Raw genomic sequence first — 11,071 nt, 5'->3', positions numbered from 1 at the left:
TGGTTTGCGTATTGGTTCGTCAATTTATCATGGTTTGGTCCCTGCGAGAACGTCGAAGGATGGTATATGAGATAAGTCGGTTTGCTATGTTTGTTCTTTCTGCTGCATTTGGGCCCGTTGTATGGGAATGGGGGCCATGGTGGCAATTTCGGCGCGGTACCTTTTTTGGCGGGAAGGTGGCGGCCCGGGTTGACAGGTTAGGATTTAGACGGTTTTGTCAGGAGGAAAGTTTGTCATTGGTTGTTCAAGTGGCACAGACTGTAATATTCCCCATTTTCGAAAACATTAAGAACGCAAAATACATATCAAAATTCATCTACGAATAAAAAATACAAATCAAAATTTATCGACAAACAAATTTGAATAGATACGTCATACATAGTCATGTACACAAAGTTGTTCTCGGGTACCCAGATTCCTATAAATTCAGCCACCTCCGGTATACACATTTCTTTCACAACCGAAACAATTGTATTTTGCCATGTTCAAATGAAAAATCATTGATGTTTATATTAGACTATTTACGAAACACAAACTTGAAAACCATAATTGCCTATAACCACAGAAAACCACTTCTATTTAGGGTCCCATACTAAAGTTACCCCAAAACTAGTAAACCAAATGTAAACTTAAAATAGGTTGTTCCTAGAAATACAGACTGTGCCACTTCTAATTAGGGTTCCCATTCTAAAATTAACAACTTTCGCAAAAACTAGTTAACTAAATGTAAACTTAAAATAGATTGTTTCTAGAAATACTGACTGTGCCACTTCTAATTAGGGTTAAAGTTTTCGCAAAATCTAGTTAGTTAGTTTTTTTCAAGAAATACAAAGTTGAATCGAAATATTTCTTTCATTAAAATGCTAATCATACAAAATTAAAACCCGTGTATTTTGCTCTGCAGCGCATATTTTTTTCATTCATGTTACAAATTTAAGAGTTATTTCCGTAAAGACATTCTTCTTTGAAGATGATGAAAAAGATAAGTTTGTTTACAATATTACAAATATAGCTAATAACCACATAACAACCAACAATGTGTACCAAATTTATTTTTCGTTTTGTGATGGTCAGAACATTCATAAATTACAATACAAAATAATGTCACCGCTTCAGTTATACCCATGGTATAGTGATCAAATATATGTGTCTCAAAACCAAATTAAGGCTTATGATCTCATCTTTTTGGTCAAAGATCTATCATTAGATTAAGATGTATTCTGGATGTGTTTATCTCATCAGTGATATGCAAATTAGGGCTAAAAACACTCAAACTAAAAGAAAGTCTATAACAAGATGATCCAATCAGTAATATGCAAATTAGTGCCTAATAATATGTCTTTTTGGTCAAAATTCTATCATTAGATTAAGATGTATTCTTGATGTGTTTATCTCATTAGTGATATGCAAATTAGGGCTAAAAAGACTAAAACTAAGTCTATATTTACAAAGTCTATAACAAGATGATCCAATCAGTAATATGCAAATTAGTGCCTAATAACGTGTCTTTTTGGTCAAAAGTCTATCATTAGATTAAGATGTATTCTTGATGTGTTTATCTCATCAGTAATATGCAAATTAGTGCCTAATAATGTGTCTTTTTGGTCAAAAATCTATCATTAGATTTAGATGTACTCTTGATGTGTTTATCTCATCAGTGATATGCAAATTAGAGCTAAAAAGACTAAGACTAAAAGTCTATATTTACAAAATGTCTAAGATAACCCAATTAGTAATATGCAAATTGGTGCCTAATAATGTGTCTTTTTGGTCAAAAATCTATTATTAGATTAAGATGTATTCTTGATGTGTTTATCTCATCAGTGATATTCAAATTAGGGCTTAAAAGACTAAAAATAAAGGAGTCTATAACAAGATGATCCAATCAGTAATATGCAAATTAGTGCCTAAATGTGTCTTTTTGGTCAAAAATCTATCATTAGATTAATATGCATTCTTGATGTGTTTATCTCATCAGTGATATGCAAATTAAGGCTAAAAAGACTAAAACTAAGTCTATATTTACAAAAAGTCTATAACAAGATGATCTAATCAGTAATATGCAAATTAGTGCCTAATGATGTGTCTTTTTGATCAAAAATCTATCATTAGATTAAGATGTATTCTGGATGTGTTTATCTCATCAGTGATATGCAAATTAGGGCTAAGAAGGCTAAAAATAAAAGAAAGTCTATAACAAGATGATCCAATCAGTAATATGCAAATTAGTGCCTAATAATATGTCTTTTTGGTCAAAATTCTATCATTAGATTCAGATGTATTCTTGATGTGTTTATCTCATCACTTATATGCAAATTAGGGCTAAAAAGACAAACTAAAAGTCTATATTTACAAAAAGTCTATAACAAGATGATCCAATCAGTAATATGCAAATTAGTGCCTAATAATGAGTCTTTTTGATCAAAAGTCTATCATTAGATTAAGATATATTCTTGATGTGTTTATCTCATCAGTGATATGCAAATTAGGGCTAAAAAGACTAACAATAAAATAGTCTATAACAAGATGATCCAATCAGTAATATGCAAATTAGTGCCTAATAACGTGTCTTTTTGGTCAAAAGTCTATCATTAGATTAAGATGTATTCTTGATGTGTTTATCTCATCACTGATATGCAAATTAGGGCTAAAAAGACTCAAACTAAAAGAAAGTCTATAACAAGATGATCCAATCAGTAATATGCAAATTAGTGTCTAATAATGTGTCTTTTTGGTCAAAAGTCTATCATTAGATTAAGATGTACTCTTGATGTGTTTATCTCATCAGTGATATGCAAATTAGGGCTACAAAGACTCAAACTAAAAGAAAGTCTATAACAAGATGATCCAATCAGTAATATGCAAATTAGTGCCTAATAACGTGTCTTTTTAGTCAAAAGTCTATCATTAGATTAAGATGTATTCTTGATGTGTTTATCTCATCACTGATATGCAAATTAGGGCTAAAAAGACTCAAACTAAAAGAAAGTCTATAACAAGATGATCCAATCAGTAATATGCAAATTAGTGTCTAATAATGTGTCTTTTTGGTCAAAAGTCTATCGTTAGATTAAGATGTACTCTTGATGTGTTTATCTCATCAGTGATATGCAAATTAGGGCTAAAAAGATTACAACTAAAAATCTGTAATTACAAAAAGTCTATAACATGATGATCCCCGAGCACTGAGCAAGGACCATTAGTTTTTCACCATTAGAGTAGTTTTTGTTACATGGGAGGAGTTTTAAAAAAAAGTTTTTATAAGAGAACTACCGTCTCCCTCATTAACCTCTGTAAAAAATAAATAAAATAAAAGCTGTAAAAATATAACTGGTGTAAACCAAAATGCTCCTGTAGGTTGCAATTGGTTTTGCTAAATTAAAACTGAATCATAAAAGTTTGATTCAATATTTATCAATTGAAATTTTGAACAAAAATATTATGGTTTACCACACTTGTGTTTCTCTCTCAATCAGAGATCACAATGTTTAGAAAAGGGAATAGAATTCATCCAGCAAAAGCACTTTTAGTCCCCCAAAGTGAGTGACTATTACAATGGGCTCAGACTTCCAATATCTGATTTCTTTCAAAACTGGCACAAAGGTGACATGTCATTCGGAAAATATGCCATATTTGTCATCAAAAATCAATATTTTCTGCATAATTAATCATAAAACAAGCTTTATTTTGAAACCTGGCCTTGAGCTCCCATGGACTATACGGGGAAGGTCTGCTGTAAAGTCTGTATGCATATGTCATAAGGTACATGTACATGTATGATATAGGGTATATACTTTTCTAGGCGAGAAGATTTTGGATAACCCTGCCCATCTAGACTGGTTGATTTTATTTTAATTGTAGTTCAAAATATTGATATATTTTTCAAAATAATTCTTACAATTGCTAAAAGTAAGATTTCATTTCTCAAAAAATTAATTATTTTTGATCAGTTTTTAGGTATTACATCATATGAACTACCGTCTGCATGTATTATAGACCTGTATAGTATGTATTTTGAGTGATACAGTTGGTATAAGAAAGAGTCAGACCATTTTTAGGGTGTGTAGTATGACAACAGTTTGGTTTTTGGGGGTTTCAACATAGCCTCCCTATGTCATTTCACAAAGAGTTGCCCACCTCATCCTGGGATATATGGTCATGTGAACAAAATTAATGAAAGTGGTTTATTTTGCCAATACTAGTTCAAAGAAGCACACTTTAGATAAATTTTCTTTGCCGGCCCTACTATTAAATTCTATCTTAATAACAATAATGATAATAATAATAATAATAATAACTTTAGGGTAATAATAATAACATATAATAAATAATCACTAATAAGTAATAAGTACTAATATAATAAATACTAATGTATGATAAATACTAATATATAATAAATACTAATATATAGTAAATAAGCACATAATTAGGCACCAATGACTGTTAATTTCTAATTCTCCTTTCATAATTAATTGCACTTAAAGTTGAAATAGTATTGGCATTATGGATTACTCTCATTAAACATGTTCATATGACAGGACAACTCTGTGTGAAATGATACTAGGAGGCTTTGCTAAGATTACCAAGCCCTTACTGTTGTCATACTACATACCCAAAAATGGAGACACTTTCTAATACCAACTTTATAGCACAAAATAGATACTCTACAGATCTATGATAGATACAGGCGGCAGTTTGTACGATGAAATAGCTAAAAACTGACCAAATTAATTGTCTTTTGGAAAATGAAATCTCACTTTTAAGAATTGTAATAATGTTTTGAAATTTATAGATTTATTCTAAGCTGCAACTGAAGCAAAATCTATCAGTCCAGCTGAGCAGGGTTTTCCAAAGTTTTCCAGCCCAGAAAAGTATACAAAAAAACACTGCTTTCCAGCAGACCTTTCCCACCTATGGGAGTTGTGCACCCCCCCCCCCTCCCATATTACTTCTGCAAAAAAAATTTAATTCTCTGAGACAAAAATACACATTTTGATAACACATACAAATTCTACCCACTTTATGCAACTTTAGTCAGTTATTATTTCATAATCAATTTAATAGTATAAAAATGTTTTTGCTTGACTTATTCTCATTGGCTTTTCTAACCATTGGGGTCGATTTTTCAGGGAGAAACAGTAGAACAATAAAAAATCAATTAATTATACTGTATTTGCAAATTTATACACACAGTTCTTTCTTTATAGTGGTTTCCCAAACCTGGGATTTGATTTCTTCCTTTCACCCCATTTCATAAAAAAATATTGTCTACAAATTATAACCTTGAAAATTTAATATCAACCATATGGGAGCACTTTGGTAAATGTAATTTATATTGAATGTATTTTTTCATTATTTTATTAAATAAAACACAATATATTAACCAAACTGTATTAATACAATTTCCATGCAAGTTTATTTTCAGGAAGCCAGGCTCGACAAAGATGGACAAATGATGGAAAATGTGAGTCAAAAAACTGTCTTTTTAATATTTAATATGTTTATACATTGAAAGTTAGATTTAGAAACTTTATTTCTATTTGATTGTCATGTCTGCAATATAAAATAAATTTAGAAAATAATATAATTGCATTGTGAGTGAATACTTCAATTCTTATACTATTTCTTAAATTTCTTTCTTTTAGCCTGTGGTGATAAGAAGACCCAAGACTGATCGATGTATTTGATTATTACGATACTGATGTGTATTTTGCATTTATGTATATCTATTAAAATGTAATTTATGTATTGAAATGTATTTTTAAGTTATTTTATTAGTAGAACTTTTGGAGGAGTTTAGAAGAACAGAAAAACAGTTTCAGACATCAGCACCAAGTAAGTTTTTTGAGTTTTTTTTAGTTTGTATGGCTGCATGAATGATTGCTCTTTTAACTATCCCACCTCACCCCTTCCAACATACGTACATCAAATACACTATCATTTTTGCGTCTCCGGCACCAATTGTCATATCTGCGCCATCATCTACCTCGCGTTTCGGTCCGCAGTCTTCGCTGCACATGATCATATATTACATATTGACATACACAAACAGCACTCCTCGATTTTTGTTATCCCTTTCCGTACGTCTGGTTTCTTGTGGATTTTGGTTTTCTCTGACTAGGTGGGTCTCTTGGGTTGATTACTTTGTTGTTTGGTTGGTTGGCGTTGGTTGGTTGGTCGGTTGGTTGGCAATGGTTCGTTGGTTAGTCCTTTGTAGGTTTTACATATTTTTCACTTGCTGTCTATGGCCTTAATCTCTCATACCAACACACATAAACCTCACAAACCTCCGCCGTGTCGCCGCCATCTCTATTACTGCCGTGTCGCCATCTTTATTTGCCATCACCGTTGTGCGTCATATTCATTACAACAATACAATAAAGTCCCCCATTCATTTTAACTTTCTGTATGTATGTATGTTTGTATGGTTTAGAGTTATAATGGCACATTCCATTACAACTCTTCATATTCGCAGTCAAGCATGTGCATGTATGTTAACCCTCTCCCCCCAAAAAAACAAAAAGTATGTGTCCTTGTATGGTGATTCAAATTGGCAACAAAGAATTGCTTGGCAGCGATGACACCCCTAGCATTGACTAGATAATATGGATTTTAGAGTAATCAATTTCCAATGCGGCCTAAATTCAACTGCATACAGAGCTCAGTAGAGCTATCAAACATTTAATCCTCTTTTTATCAGGGGGGTGGGTTGGTCAATTTCACTACAAACATTCAAATTAAACTCTCAAATCCAGGGGACCATATAGCCAGAATTACCATACGAGTATGACTACATTCTCAGTCTAAATAATTGTTGGCATAAAAATGCTACTAATGACTGAGTGAATTTAAGGTACTGTCGTCTTTAGTGTATCCATGGCAGTGTATTTCAAGGCAATATCTATTATATGGTACGTCTACAGAATATCAAGTATACATCACTTACACCTAAAAGCTATGAATGGTAAGCGTCATCTAGAAGTTCTTTACTTATCTTTGCTGTTCATCTACAATTGATCTGTGCTGTCATGAACACAGATGAAAAGTGATGTAGCCTCAAATATTCATCTGAAAGTTGTTCATAAACTGATAAATTTTCATCAAGTCTTCATCAAAGACAGTCTTCAATATTTCAACTTACTAGCCAAGTCAAATTCAGAATTTTTTATGACAAATATGGCCAATATTTTGTCATCATTGCAAAGGTCACAAAACAAAGCAATGACGAGGTCTCAAAGCTCATTTTAAATAAAATGGGTATTAAGTCATTTAATTTAGGTTTCTATGTATTAAGCTACCAGACTGAGCTTGTGCACAAAATGTGAAGTTTGACATTTGTGCCAGGCTTGGTTGAAATTGGTCTATGCATCTCTGCTGTATACTGTGCACTATGATTAATGTTTGGCTATTTGACCTTGAAGATACAGGTCGAGGTCAAAGGTCGAGGTCTCAGAAAGACCATTATCAGTAATATGGATATGGATAATATAACACTCAAAGTGGGTCACTATTACACACTTCAATAATAGCACTCGGTATTAAATAGCACTATTGCAAGAAATGTGGGAATTGAATACTAGCATCCATTATTAAATAGCACTATTGCAAGACATGTGGGAATTGAATACTAGCACTCGGTATTAAATAGCACTATTGCAAGACATGTGGGAATTGAATACCAGCACCCGGTATTAAATAGCACTATTGCAAGACATGTGGGAATTGAATAATAGCACCCGGTATTAAATAGCACTATTGCAAGAAATGTGGGAATTGAATACTAGCAACCGGTATTAAATAGCACTATTGCAAGAAATGTGGGAATTGAATACTAGCACCCGGTATTAAATAGCACTATTGCAAGAAATGTGGGAATTGAATACTAGCAACCGGTATTAAATAGCACTATTGCAAGAAATGTGGGAATTGAATACTAGCACCCGGTATTAAATAGCACTATTGCAAGAAATGTGGGAATTGAATACTAGCAACCGGTATTAAATAGCATTATTGCAAGAAATGTGGGAATTGAATACTAGCAACTGTTCATGTTGTACTTAAAAATAGTGACCCCCCTGCAATTCATCCACAAAACAATCCCCCCCCCCCCTGACAAATATAAAAACACAATGTCCTGCCCATCTGTTGACAGGAAACACTCTTTTTGTTCACGCACACTGCATATATAGTTAATTTTACATGTTACATTTTCAGTAATTTTAATTTTTATACTATTTTTTTATAACATTAGCATGGAACTATAACAAAACAATAGATGGTTACAAAGGCCAAAGAAAATGATTATCAAAATCTTGTGAAATTAAAATGCTTTTACTTTTCTAAGTATGAATGAATGAATGAGTGACTGTTGTTCTTATAACCCCCTCTCCAACCTACACATTTCAAATACTACCTGTATTTTCATCATCATCGCCATCAACTACCTCACGCCTCGGTCCTTTTTTGCCATCACTACGCATGACCACATATTACATATACACAAACGGTTCATCTTTTTTCTTTTTCTTCTCATTTTGGGTTGTCCTCAGGTTAGGTTAGGTCAGAGGGTCGGTAGTTTGGATTATTTTCACTTGCCTGGCTATGGACTTTCTCTCATACTTAACATCCACAGACACAAATTTCGCACTTCCACCACTGTCACCAATTTCACCACGTCTCCGTTTGCATTCATCATCTTCGCTGCGTCTTCATCTGCATTCGCCATCCTTCCCGCGTCTCCACCTGCATTCGTCATGTTCGCCCTGTGTCATATTCAAGTTATTTTTACACCAACACCAACACAAACTATAGGTTTTCATGTTTGAGAGTTATAATGGCACCATACCCTCATAACTCCTCACTATTGGCTGTCAAGCATTGTGAGTGTGTGTATTAAACTTGCCCCCCCCCAAAAAAAAAAAAATAAATAAATAAATAAATAAATAAATAAATAAAAGTAATAAATAAAAATAAAGGAAAAACTGTGGCCTATTGTATATAAAAGGGTATGTATGGCAACTCAAAGGAAGCGACAAAGAATTGCTTGGCAGCAATGATACCCCTGGCATTGACTAGATAATATGGACGTTAGATTCAATATTTCATGCGCCACATTTCAACAGAGCTCAGTGAAGTTCTACCAACCCTGTACATCATATCATTGGGATTAGGAATGGACAATAAAAATATCAAGGATCTAACGTTCAGGGGACTTTTTTGCCCGACTTGCCATATCATAACGGTACTCGGTATATACCAGTTAATCTAGATGAATGAAATAAATGAAATAAAATATACCATAAGTTCTATAAATAGTCTATACATATAATGACCAACTGAAAGTACTATCGTCTGGCTTTTGTGGCTGTCATTCAAGGCAATTTCTATTACATCTACAAGATATCAAGTGTACATCACCTACATCTGACGGCTTAGAGTGTTAAGTGTCTTCTCTAGGGTACTTACTTTTTATTATTCGTCTACATTTGATCATGATGTGTGATGATGATGATGAACGTAAGTGTAGTCTGTAAGGTACGCCGTGATGGGGCGCCCTCACACTTCAGCCAACCCCTCCCACGCCGGTGAGGGCGGAACGTCAGGACGTATCTTACAGTCTAACGTAAGTGACACACAAAATTAATTATGTATGCGTAAGAGCAAATGACACACATCTTATGGCAAATGACTAGCGTATGGAAATAAATGACACACATAAGGCAAGTAATGCACGTATGACCACAGGGGCGTGTAATATTTCTTAGATTGTTGTTTTCCTGGTCTACAGACTAGATATAACAACCTTTTGACTATATATTCCTACCTGTAAGTAAGGAAAAAACATTTCCGCTACTTTAGAGATTGACACATTTGTAGCAGCAGGATTCGTACGATATTTTCCTAAGAAAACGGCGATCCAGGGCGGCAATCTAAGCAATAATACGTGTCCTGTGCTCGATACTATAAATGACGCACACACAAGGCGAATGATGCACACATGACAATAAATCTAAATGACACACATGACTACATGAGATGACTACATGCGATATGACTATATGAGGTGACTACATGCGATGTGACTACATGAGATGACTACATGCGATGTGACTACATGAGGTGACTACATGCGATATGACTACATGAGGTGACTACATGCGATGTGACTACATGAGATGATGACTACATGAGGTGACTACATGCGATATGACTACATGAGATGACTACATGCGATGTGACTACATGAGGTGACTACATGCGATATGACTACATGAGATGACTACATGCGATGTGACTACATGAGATGACTACATGCGATATGACTACATTAGATGACTACATGCAATACTGCGATGCGAGATGATGACATGATATGCGGCGATTTTGTAATGACGTTATGCCATTCGTAGATTATTCAATATGCATAAGGGTAGACCATTCGATATCCTGGGGGGCTTGGAAGATTGGTGGAGAGTCATTATTTTTTTCCCCACCTGCTTGCCTGAGAATTATTTTTTTCTCCTTTTCCTATGCTGGCAACTTTTTTTTTCTTTGCTTCTTTGAGATATCCGGATTTTTTTTACGTCAATGTTGAACACCTACATTTGTTGCCACAATTTTCTGTTTGGTTTTGGCACACGGTAATAGAGAGAGTAAAAAGATGCTGTTCAATCACACACATATTATATTTAAAAAAATACATATTTCATACATGTTTGATTTTCAATTAAATAAACATGCCATGGTATGGTGACACACTGAAAATACAAATCGGAAACTTGATTGGTGAGCTCAAACATTCAGATAGACCGGTCAGTTTCTCCAGATTGGTGGATGGGGGGGGGGGGGTGTCAGTGTTTTTTTTTCCATTGGGCCGACAAAAAGTCACTGACCCCCCCCCCCCTGAATAAAGTTTCATAGCATCTGACAGTAAGTTGTAGAGGGAAGAGCTTTGAGACTGGGATATGTCCACCACTTGTGCGAGTGTCTGTGAATGGGGGGGGGGGGGGGTTCTAGCGGGTCTCCCCCTAGAAAACGGCCTGGATGATTTTTATTTCTAAAGGCAATGTTT

Source organism: Glandiceps talaboti, chromosome 9, assembly GCF_964340395.1.
Source record: "Glandiceps talaboti chromosome 9, keGlaTala1.1, whole genome shotgun sequence".
Lineage (NCBI taxonomy): Eukaryota > Metazoa > Hemichordata > Enteropneusta > Spengelidae > Glandiceps > Glandiceps talaboti.
This window is presented reverse-complemented; position numbering follows the sequence as displayed.